Raw genomic sequence first — 12,121 nt, forward strand, 5'->3', positions numbered from 1 at the left:
TATATATATATATATATATATATATATATATATATATATATATCATGTGTTCTGCATACAGGAAGATGAAATGAGACGTGTTTTCTAATGACTTTTGGTTGCCAATCAAATTTTCATGTCTAATCATTTCTCCATGTGCTTACGAATATTTTTGCTTCTATATTGTTAAGCTACTTCAATCCATTCAATTGTTTGAATATTGACAACGTGAAACTCAGAGTCATGCTTTAATAAGTTCCAGCTACTAACACACACACACACACACACACGTCAATAGTTCTTTTTCCATTTCTTCTTCTTCGTTCCTCAGCTTTTATATACTGCCAAGTCTAGAAACAACATTACTTTCACTCAATACATCATTTCTTCCTCATACACACGCTCACACACATACATACACATGCTCACACATATGTGTACACAGGCTCACACGTATGCATACGCATGCTCACATGTATGCATACACACACTCACACATGTGCATACACACAATCACACGTATGCCTACACACACTCACACGTATGCACACACACACTCACATGTAGGCATACACACGCTCACACGTACAACTTACGCAAAATATATGTCTTCATGTCTTCGATTTGTCATGTTCATTATTCCCTCTGCTACCATAACAACTGGCATCTTCACCACCACCACCACCACCTCCCCATTCACATCACCACCAAGAGAACTGATTCTGCAGCAGTTCCTATCACTACAACTACCAAACTCTCACCATTAATGTCCCCCCCACCCCACCAGCATTCCTGCCCATCTCAATTTCCACCACCACCACCACCACAACTATGTTACGTCCTCTACGTCGGCTTCTTCATGAGCACCACTGCCGACCATTCTTACCACAATTGTCCACCACTTCAACGGTTCCACCAACACCACCATCCCCACTCCCCACCACCATAATGGTCATTAACCAAAAGTACAATGCACAGTTACCATTACTATCTACCACCGGCTCCAACACTACTACCACTGCCACGCCACCATCCCTGCCATCACCACCATATGCTACCACCACCGCTGCCACCACCGCCAGCTATTTCATCACCATCACCACTGTTTTTACCTCAAAGAGCCACCACTTTCAACACCACCACCACCACCCATTGCTCAACAATTATTCCACCCCCACAGTAGGAACTCTCATCACCACCACCACCACCACCGTCATCACTACCACCACTACTACCATCATGTCTGTAATGCTTCCTTGTTTTGAAAGACGGCCAATTTAGTAGAAGATTATGGAAGAGAAAGCATTCAAGTAAAGAAAAAAGAAGAAAAGGAAACGGTAAAGGAAATAATGAGTGAGGTAGGGAGAGGGGGAGAGGAGAGAGGGAGGGAAAGAGAGAGAGAGAATATAGGATGCTTGAGATTTGCAACGGAATGGAAGCCTGCTTATAAAGCCAGATAATTACTGGCTGATTACTAAATAAAAGACACATGTACCTTGATTCCATAACCATATTTTTCATTCTCGGATACAATAACAGAATAGATAGCTTAGATCTTTTTCTTCTTTCACATTCCCAGCCACCCATTTCTCTCTTTCTTTTATGTGTGCATGTGTGTGTGTGTATAGATAGATGGAAGGATAGACAGATGATACATACATATATACGAGGGGTAATGAAAAATTCCTGGTTTTAAGGGTGTTGTGAAAGGCCTGGTTGGAGGCCCAATTATCTGAGTTTTTTTACAGGGCATCGAAAAACAGGAGGACCGCTGCAATAAGTGTATGAATCTGAGACAGGAATATGTTGAATAAAATCATAACCAACTGATCCTCTTGTATATGAATGCATACATACATACATATACATACATACATTGAAGATATTACCCACTTCATAAGCAGTTGTCTGGAAATGTCATCATGGTATTATCTACCAATGAGACATGATGTTGTAGTTAGGACACTCTATAATTAAATCCATCGGAAGGATAATCCCGAGAACAAAGAAATAAGAACCCACAATATGGTAGAAGCCATGGCTACTCATAATAAAAAGGAATACTGGTGGAATATACCAGTGAAGACCTCAATAAAATGTAAGCACAACAGACCTGATATCATGATTTGGGATAAAGAAGAGAAACTCTGCACAGTTGTGGAAATTAACTGCCCAGCGGATGTTAACATAAAGCTGAAGATCAGTGAAAAAGAGAACACCTACGCTGAACTATTGAGAAATCTGCAGTTACTCTATCCAGATTACAAGTTCAGGTTTATACCTGTAATTATTGGGGCCCTGGGATATGTAACACACTGCCTAAATACTAATCTTGAGAAATTAAGCTTCTCAAAACCAGAAAGGAGGAAGCTAATTCAAAGACTACAGATCCAGTCCATCACTGGAACTGTAAAAATCTGTGAAACTTTCCAGAAGTCTATCATTGAAATATATATGAGCATGTCTAGATATGTAAGTATATGCATGAGAAGACATACGTAAAACATACAAATCTGTACATACATACATGCATATATATACAAACAAAAATACCCTGTAGTTGATGTTGAGATTCCAATGATGGAGCCTTGGATCTAGGCTAGAAACCGGTTCTTTTTCTATTGGCGAGAAATCGTGCAATAAATTGAATAATGACATACACACACACACACACATACATACATACATGCCTATCTACAGTATCATGCAAAAGTTTTCGGCCACTTTAAACTATTGTAAATATTTACTAATTGCCAACTTATAAGTGAATGTTTCATATCGTGTTTTTCACAGATGAAACATTGGCCCTGTTGGAGTCATTTCCATATCTAATCATTATATTTTGTAGTAGAGGTTCTGAATGAAAGGGGAAGATGTGCTTTCCTGGAGGCCTTCTGACAAATTCTCAGTTATTAGAAAGCGAAATGAGCCACGTTACAAGATGAAAACAGTGAAGTTTGGGGGTAAGAGTCTGATGCTTTGGGAATTCATAAAAAATGATGGTTCAAGAAAGTTGGTTAAAATTTACGGTAACTTGAATAGTGCCAAACACATCCAATTGCTGTAGGACAATTTGATGCCAGACTTGGATGAAGGTGAGAGATTTTTCAGCATGATGGAGCTCCATGCCACAGATCGCATGCAACACAACCGAGTCTGGCTGATGAAGGTGTTACTGTATTGAAAGATTGGCTAGCTCAGAGCCCTGACTTAAATATCATCAAGCAAATGTGGACAGAACTAAAGAGAAGAGTTCGTCAGAAGAATCCACACAACCTTGAAGAGTTGTGGGAGCTCAGCCACAGAGAATGGCATCTCATACCTGTGAAGATGGTGAAAGATATGTATGCATCTCTTTCCAGGCACATTGAAGCAATGTTTCAAGCTAAGGGAAGTCACACAAAATATTATCAATGTACAGTAACTTCTTGAAATGAACATTATGTAATAAATTTTCATTATAGTCATTTTTCTGTTTTAAAACACTGTATCCTGATTGGTTTATGTGAGGTGGCTGAAAACTTTTGCACGGCCATTTTTGGTGGTCATCTTGCATCTTCCCCTTTCATTCAGAACCTCTACTACAAAATTTAATGGTTAGATGTGGAAATGACCCCAATAAGACCAACGTTTCATCTGTAAAAATCACGATGTGAAACATTCACTTATAAGTTGGCAATTAGTAGAAATTTGCAATAGTTTAAAGTGGCTGAAGACTTTTGCACGGTACTGTACATAAATATATACATTACAAACAGACATAGATACACACACATATATGCATACATATATGCATGCAAATATGTGCTTGTGTCTATTTTTGTAACCATAGTTTCATGCTAGGATACAAGAATTCAGACATCAATCTTATCTTCATCAAACTCAATTGTAACTGTAGAGGCAAAAGGCAATGGAACACCATGTGATTTTGCTCATCATTGGTTTTCCATGTATTGCTTGGAGAAAAGATACAAACTTGTCACACTGTGTTTACAAATTGTTATCACCGCTGCATGTCTAAACATTACTGGTAAAGCAGTGTTTATGATGTGATATTTCTCAGCCCAACATAAATTACACCGTTTTGATTATTTTTGTATGAGAGAACTCTGTTCTAGTCAAACCATACAATATCAGTAGACTTACCTGTATCTTTCTTTTTCCAGATGTGCTTTGAGAACAATGAACTGTTTTCTTTAGGATCCTGTTGAAAGAAATCAAAATGCTGGTATAGTAGATTCTTAAATGTGTTTTCTGATAAGCAAGTGTAAGATACAGTGCAGAAGTTTGATTTACCATTGGAGTAGTACAATACACAATGCAGATACTTATGCACTGGTTATCCAAGGGACATACCCCAATGTTTTAACTATTACAGTTATTGTTATTAGCATTTGTTTAATCATAATAATTCTTTAAGACTGATATTTATTCTATCATTCTCTTTTGCTGAACTGCTAAGTTACAGGGATGTAAACATGCCAACACCAGTTGTCAAGCAGAGTTGAGAACAGTGACACAAACACGCATGCATACACACACAAACACAATGGGCTTCTTTTAGTTTCTGTCTACCAAATTCACTCACAAGGCTTTGATTGGCCCAAGGCTATAGAAGAAGACACTTGCTCAAAGTGTCATGCAGTGGGACTGAACCCAGAACCATGTGGTTGGGAAACAAGTTTCTTACCATACAGCCACACCTGCATCTATATATATAGACATTAGTTACTTAAGTCTTACATAAGATTCAGAGAGGTCGGAGGTTAGCTTCAGTGTTATTATATCCAGTGAGTTGGCAGATGCTGGTTGGTTCTTGTTATTTTCTGGAGATTTCAACTTGATTTTGGTGGCTATGAGATTTCTTGTCATAGTCCCAGTTTTCTGCCTGAATAGGGAACTGCTTGGGGGACTTGGGGCATTGAGTTTTTGTTGTGTGTGGCATGTGGAGGGAGCATGCCTAAAAGAATGGCTTTGGTCATCTGCCTGGGGTGTCTGGCATTAAAACTGGTGGAGTTCTGACCATATAGTTGATTTGCAGTGCCACAGGGTCTAAGGAAGGAGAGCATTGAGTAGTTTGTGAATGTGTATTGGTCAGTTGTGATGAAGCAGTGGTTGGATGACCTGATAAAGGCAGAGACAGTTACAATTTGGTGGAGGTTAGGCTTTGAGATGAGAAGGAGAACAGAAGTGCTTGAAATGTTGGTCTATCAGTTTGTAATGTGAGTGCGAAGGCACACGGCTTACTGGTTAAGGTATTTGGCTCACTGTCATAAGGGTATGAGTTCAATCCCCAGTAGTGTGTTGTGTTCTTGAGCAAGATACTTTATTCCACATTGCTCCAGTCCACTCAGCTGGTAAAAATGAGATGTACCTGTAATTCAAAAGGGCCAGCCTTGTCACATTGGATCTCTCTGAGAACTACGTTAAGAATACACATGTCTGTGGAGCACTCAACCACTTACCCATTAATTTCACGAACAAGCTGTTCTGCTGATTGGATCAGCTGGAACCCTTGTTATCATAACAGAATGCCAGTTTTTTTTTAAATGGGTTTCAGCAATAGATGGAAAGTTAATTCTGCAAAGGACTGGCATCCCATCCAAGGTGTTGTGTTGTAACCTCAGCCACTTATACACTATAGCAGCCATCATAAGATCTGTCCTTGTGAATCCTGGGATTCATGAGAGACCTTGATGGGGAAATCAAAGTGGTTGACAGCACATGAACAGGTCACAGTAAACCTTAGTGTATGTGTGTGTATATGAGCATATATATGTATTGGGTCATCCCATAAATAATGCGATTTTTTTATACTTCTTTTATTTTTCAAAATTAAGATAAACAAAGTTCTTTTCTAATCTAAAATATACTCTCCTTCATTTTCTACAATACTCTTCCATCTTATCTGGCAGACTTGCAAGGCCCCTCTTTCAAAATTCACTTGTCCGTGATGAAAAATACTCCTCTAGTACTGTTCTGACCTCATCTACAAAATTCATATTTTTTCCATCCAAATGATTTTGAAGCTTGCAGAATAAATGATTATCAGATGAGGCAATGTCTGATAAATATGGTGGGTGGGGCATGGTTTCCAATTCAAATAGCTCCAGCCTTTGGAATGTCATCTTCACTGTACATGGCTGAGCATTATCCAAATGGAAGAAAACCTTTTGTCTTAAAACCAGAGACGACTATTTTTCTTCTAGCGCTGACTTAAGCTGCTCAAGCTGTTCACAGTAGATCTCCGTTGTTATCATTTGGTTTGGGTTTAAAAGTTCAAAGTGGACTAAACCTTTCATATCCCACCAAACAGATAACAACATCTTACACAGGTGAAGACTTTTCACTCATGTAATTGAAAAAACTGCATTCTATTGGGGATGACCCAATATACTCTGTGTGTGAGTGTGTGTGTGTGTGTGTGTGTGTGCATGTGTGCTATTCATTTCGTATTAAATGAAAACGATGGATGCATTTCCTCCAATGTTATTTGTTTTCTTTTGTTTTCCTTTCCTTTCTCAGCATCTCAAAATTTCTGGAGATGGTGCAAATTTTTATTCCAATGAACAGAAAATTCAGATTGCATGAGAGATTTATCTCATGCAGAATGTTTCCAGAAAAGCAAAAATCTCACCATAAATGGAATGCAGATACATATTGGCAGTTGAGTCGGTTCTGTAAAAAGTGACGTCATGCAACTGCATGGAAACTGCAATGCATGGATTTGTTTTTTTTTCCTTTCTTTTTTGGTTTTTACTGCATTAAATCATCGTACAAACCATCACTCACGGCAAAAATATATCAGTGATGATAGTTATGAAATATAAGTTCACATAAGTTCATTATTTCTAAATAGAGTAATGCACCACCACCACCAAAAATATTATAAAAATCTATTTTTATTGATGTACTAGTGTTAAAAATTGGAAAAATAAAATTGAAGAAATGTAAAACTGAAAGAGAATTTACTAAAATGTATATTTTTCCAAATGAGAAAATATTTTGTGGATTTCTTGTAATTAGAGAATAACTCAGATTATTTGGAGATATTTTAATAAATTTAATCCATGAAAATATTCTGAAATTTTATTAACTTAATTGATGAAAGGGAGTGTCTGTAACCCTTTTTAGGGTCTTGGAGACTGGTAGGAGTAGAAGACAAAATTTATTTTCAGACCAAAAACAGTTTGAATGTTAACAAAATGATTCAAATGAAGGCAGCAAACGACCAGGTTGCTGGTGTTGAACTGGAGGACACTACCTTGGCGATAAACTGTCTTCTTGCTTTGCACTTTTGAGGTCAGTTCTGGCATGGTCTTTACAGCTGGATGCTCTTCCAGATGCCAACCACTTTACAGTGTGGACGGGATGCTTTTTAAGTGGCACCTGCACTGACAGGGTTACTAAGTAACTTGCAAGACAAAGATTCTTTGAGGGGGGAGGGGGAATTGGGGGGAGACATAACAGCAGCAGACAAGTGAACAATGCTCTGCAAGTAGATAAGGACATGGCAGAGTTGATAGAGAATCGGTTGAAATATCTTGCAGTGTTCCTCCTAGGTTTCTACACTTGAGGTTCAAATCCTACTGAGGTTAACCTTGCTTTTCATGCCTTCGAGGGTGATAAATAAAGTACCAGCCAACCTAGGGTAGTGAATCAGCTGAGATGATAAAGGAACAGATGAAATATTTGTGCTATTTGACTTAGCTTTGTGCATTCTGAGTTCAAAGCCCACCAGAGTCTACTTTGCCGTTCATCCTTTCAACCATGGTTGAGCTAGAGCTAAACTATGACAATAACAGCACCAACAACAACAACAATGAAAACGACATGAACAACAAAATCAACAAGAACAATGACCACAGCGACAACAGCAATAACAAAAACACCATCATCAACGATGGAAACATCATCATCATCATCATCATCCTCAACAACAACAAGAACAGTGACAGAAATTGCCAAGCTTTGTTCATTTGAAGAGCGGATGTCTTAGGTGCGTTGCTGTTTATGAAAAGGAAGATTGTAGTGTGAGGCTGTTTTTGTAATAATGGTGTCTGGCAGGGATGATAAAGATCTTGTTAGTAAGAAGCAGAATATTTGACTGCAATGTGAGAGGCAGAAGAATTTGCTGTCTGTGGAATGAATACAGGAATTCTACGTTTTCTTAAGAGTTGCTGGCATGATGGCCAAATGCCACACCTCTTCAATTAATTTACAACAAGGGGTTTCATTAAGGTAATTGTGATGCCAGTAGGTTGGGGGCTGTGGGGAAGGAAGTAGAGGGGAAGGGACAAAGTGCTGCCATCTTTTATCGTTTACTTGTTTCAGTCATTAGGCTGTGTCCATGCTGGGGCACTGCCTTGGAAAATTTCAAGGCAAATGAATCGACCCCAGGGCTTATTTTTTTCTAAAAACTGGTACTTATTCTATCCGAGTCTTTTGTTGAACTGCTATGTTACAGGAACATAAACACACCAACACTGGTTGTCAAGAGGTGGTGGGGGACAAACACAGATACAAGACACACACACACACTTATATATATCCACATACGTACATACACACATATATATATATATATATATATATATATATATATATATATACATACACACGATGATGATGATGGTAATGTATATACTTATATATATGTATATATTTATATATATGTATATATTTATTTATATATATATATATATATATATATATACACACACACACACACACACACACACACACACACACAATGGGCTTCTTTTAGTTTCTGTCTACCAAATTTACCCACAAGTCTTTGGTCAGCCTGAGGTTATAGTAGAATAGTAGAAGACACTTGCCCAAAGGTGCCACACAGTGAGATTGAACCCAGAACCATGTGACTATGGCAAAGAAAGAAGAATTAGAAGCAAACTGTATTTTATATTCTCATTAATAAAGAGGAGGGAGTTGACAAGATGGTAGATTCTTTAAGGTGTCAGAAAAAATGTTTCTCAGTATTTGTTCTAATTCTTTACATTGTGAGTTCAAATCCAGATGAAGTCAACTTGGCTTTTTATCTTTTAGGGGTCATTCAAATAAAGGACCAATTAGATACTGAGGCTGATGATATTGGCTAATCCCTTTCTGTCGACATTGCTGGTCTTGTATGATGCAGCAGGAATATTTAACTTAAAAATGAAATCCAGATCACTATATCTAATGCAAAAAAACCCCCAAAAAACCTCAAAAATACAATTGCAATTTGCTAGAATATTACAAATGTCATAAAAGAATCTTATCATTCAAGAATTTGTATGGAATCGGACATAACAACAATTTCATCTTTGGTGTACTTTTTCTGAACAAGACCACCACTATATATTCAGTGCATTTAAGCCACCACCATCAAACGGGAGACAGCAGACTGGACGAAAGAGGGCAGATGGACACAGAAGTGGCAGTCAGCAGACAGTAGCAGAACCAGCAGCAGACCAGAGTGCTGTGACACCACAAAGAGAATGGAGAGTGATGACAGCAAGACACAATGATCAGCTAACATCACAACAGCAACTACTACGATACTGAGTCCAAAAACGATAAGCTTCGAATTGTCTTGGTGTTTGTCGATCATAGTAAAAACCTTTTTTACTCTTTTATTTTTGTTTCAGCCATTTGACTGCAGCCATGCTGGAGCACTGCCTTTAGTCGAGCAAATCAACCCCAGAACTTATTCTTTGTAAGCCTAGTACTTATTCTATCAGTCTGTTTTGCTGAACTGCTAAGTTATGGGGACATAAACACACCAGCATCGGTTGTCAAGCGAAGTTGGGGGGGACAAACACAAACACACAAGCATATATATATATATATACATATATACGAAAGGTTTCTTTCAGTTTCCGTCTACCAAATCCACTCACAAGACTTTGGTCGGCCTGAGGCTATAGTAGAAGACTATAAGTGCCATGCAGTGGGACTGAACTCAGAACCATGTGGTTGGTAAGTAAGCTGTTTACCACACAGCCATGATAAAAATAAATATTTTTTCCATTAAAAATCTCAAACAGACTTCAGGGTTCTTTATCCTAACAACCTAAATCTAAAACCATTCTTAGTGAGGAAAGGGTAAATTAAAGCTACTTTAGTTAGAAAGGGTAGTTGCCTTGAGGTCAGTTGGCAACAAGTTTCCTCAAATTTCAAAACCCTTTCTGAAGATTCTTGCAGTAAACAGAATGGCACTTTCCTGCAAGTTGCCAATCTGGGTTTCAATTTCAATATTCCTCAGCTGCGAGTGAGCAGTTTAAGTGCTGTGCTCAAGGCACTGACACTCTCAGGAACAATTATCACCATTGTCTTCCGCAATATCTTAATATCTCTGGCTACATCCTCTTATCTCTCAATTCTTTGCTATCCATTCTTCTCTCATATGGCATTGAAAAGTCTTTTAGGTGATACACATTGTGCATTGGAAACAGCTTTCTAGTTCTTCTAACTCATCCCTACAGCAGAACACTTCAATATTGATATGGTCCATGTGTTCATTGCTTTGATAATATTCTTTCCTTTCAGTTTTGTTTCAAGCACCTTCCTAATTCTTCTCTTGTACTCTCTGGAGATTTTTCTCTCTCATTTCTCTTTCCATTACTCTATCATCTTGCGATACCCTTAGGTAATTGTATCCCTTATCATTTCTCAATGATCTTCTTTTTCTTTTTCTTCTTCTTCTTCTTCTTCTTCTTCTTCTTCTTCTTCTTATTATTATTATTATTATTATTATTATTATTATTATTATTATTGCAACAGGATAATAAAATCATGAGTATGCCAGACAAAATGCTGTGCAACATTTCTGACTTATTTTCTGAAGTAGTTGTATGCTATCAACTTAACGTGACAGTCCCCTGAAGGGAATAATACTATTGTTGGTTAGACCTAGGAAGCTGCACTGCTTCCTGTCGGCCTTGACACATTTCCTGTGTCCTTACGTTTACAAAGGGGAGAGGTGGAGGTGCTTGTCTCCCCCTTGTAAACATAAGGACACAGGAAATGTGTCAAGGCCGACAGGAAGCAGTGCAGCTTCCTAGGTCTAACCAACAATAGTATTATTCCCTTCAGGGGACTGTCACATTAAGTTGACAGCATACAACTACTTCAATGTATCCCTACTGCATGAATCCCTCAGAGAGATTTAGAAATGTATCATTTCTCATTATTTCCTGATTTCAAATTTTGCTGAGTCAGTTTTGCCTTTCACCCTTTTATCAGCGAATCCCACCTATTTTTTCCAGCAACTTCTGTTGTGGCTACATGGAATTGATTGTATGGTCCCTTCTTGCATAATTCTTCTTCATGTCCTTTTTGTACTTCTTTCTTTGTTTTCCCTTTTTTTTTCTGCTCACAATTCCTGACTCACTAGCAAGGTTTCCTTACTTTGGGTTAGGTATCTCATTAAGCTCTCAAGTTCAATATGTACACAGTCTTCCACACTTAGCAATCCCTTTCTTCTATTTGCTCTCTTTATTATCATTATTCTTTTTTTTTCTAAGCACAAGGCCTGAAATTTTTGGCGGGGGTGAGGGGCACAGTCAATTAGATGACCGAAACAAGTAAATGAATAAAAGAATGCATAAAGCATATATACATTCATAAATATATACAAACATACATATGTACAAATATACATACATGTGGTCAGACAAATATATAATCTTTCCTACTCTAGGCACAAGGCCCAAAATTTTGGGGGAGAGAGCCAGTCGATTAGATTGACCCCAGTACGCAACTGGTACTTAATTTACTGATCCTGAAAGGAAGAAAGGCAAAGTTGACCTTGGCAGAATTTGAACTCAGAATGTAAAGACAGATGAAATACCACTAAGAATTTCACCTGGTGTGCTAACGTTTCTGCCAGCTCGTCACCTTCTCTTTATTATTATTATTACTATTATTATTATTATTATTATTATTATTATTATTATTATTATTATTATTATTATTATTATTATTATTATTATTATTATTATTATTATTATTTTATGTTTGACTTTTGTTTTGCATTTGTACAAGTTGGATCCAAGTCTCACCCAGAGACCTCAAGAGACAACAAGTTAGAAGTTCATGTAGGTGTTATGCCTAGGGTACCATATATTTGGATTTGTAC

The 12,121-nt window shown here is 37.7% G+C and overlaps 1 long non-coding RNA gene across 3 annotated transcripts in view; it reads right to left on the reverse strand.

The window, feature by feature from the left end:
* Nucleotides 1-12,121, reverse strand: part of LOC128250479 (uncharacterized) — a 102,572-nt gene that overhangs the window by 59,390 nt on the left and 31,061 nt on the right. For all 3 annotated transcript variants that reach the window (XR_008266502.1, XR_008266516.1, XR_008266518.1), the window contains exon 2: nucleotides 4,126-4,183. This is a non-coding gene — a long non-coding RNA (uncharacterized LOC128250479). The remainder of the gene's footprint in view (nucleotides 1-4,125; nucleotides 4,184-12,121) is intronic.

Source organism: Octopus bimaculoides, chromosome 1, assembly GCF_001194135.2.
Source record: "Octopus bimaculoides isolate UCB-OBI-ISO-001 chromosome 1, ASM119413v2, whole genome shotgun sequence".
In the NCBI taxonomy this organism is placed as follows: domain Eukaryota; kingdom Metazoa; phylum Mollusca; class Cephalopoda; order Octopoda; family Octopodidae; genus Octopus; species Octopus bimaculoides.